Genomic DNA, 617 nt, shown 5'->3' with positions numbered 1-617 from the left:
CTTTGATAGGTAAATGATGAAAATGCCCATATGCGTTGTAAATTTTTTTTTTTTTTTTTTTCTGGTCTGTAGACTCTGTACGTTGCCTCTTCCTCCTTTTTTTTTTTTTTTTTTTTCCTGGCTTCGTCCTTTCCAGTTGCTCTTCTTCTTTTCTTTTCTTTGCTTTTCTTTTGTGATTTTTTTTTTTAGACGTGATTTTTTTTCTAGATATGATTTTGTATTCCTAATAAGTTTGGGTGATTGCTTCTTCTTTTTTTTTGTCACTTTTTTGTTTTAATAGGACATCATTTTTTAACAATGATATATAAGTAATTTATACAACACACATTTTTTCCATCCTTTCACTTTTTTTACTCCAACTAAACAAAATGAGAGAAATTAAAATCTTTTCTATCTCTCTCACTTTTCCATCCTCCTACCATTTTCTATTTTTTTAACTTATTTACCCATTCAACCGAACGGATCCTTAGAGTTCTAAAGATTGCTCTATTGTAGAGTTATCGTAAAACACTCTAGCAGATCCTAATCTTTCAAGGACCACGGTCAAGTTTCAAAAATAGTGGTACTATTCTCTTGCACTAGAGCACAGGGATAAAAGCCAAGGGGGGGGGGGGGGG

The sequence above is a fragment of the Quercus suber genome, unplaced genomic scaffold (assembly GCF_002906115.3).
Source record: "Quercus suber isolate HL8 unplaced genomic scaffold, Cork oak 2.0 scaffold_550, whole genome shotgun sequence".
Taxonomy (NCBI): Eukaryota; Viridiplantae; Streptophyta; class Magnoliopsida; order Fagales; family Fagaceae; genus Quercus; species Quercus suber.
The sequence above is the reverse complement of the archived record's forward strand: the minus strand, read 5'-3'. Positions refer to the sequence as shown.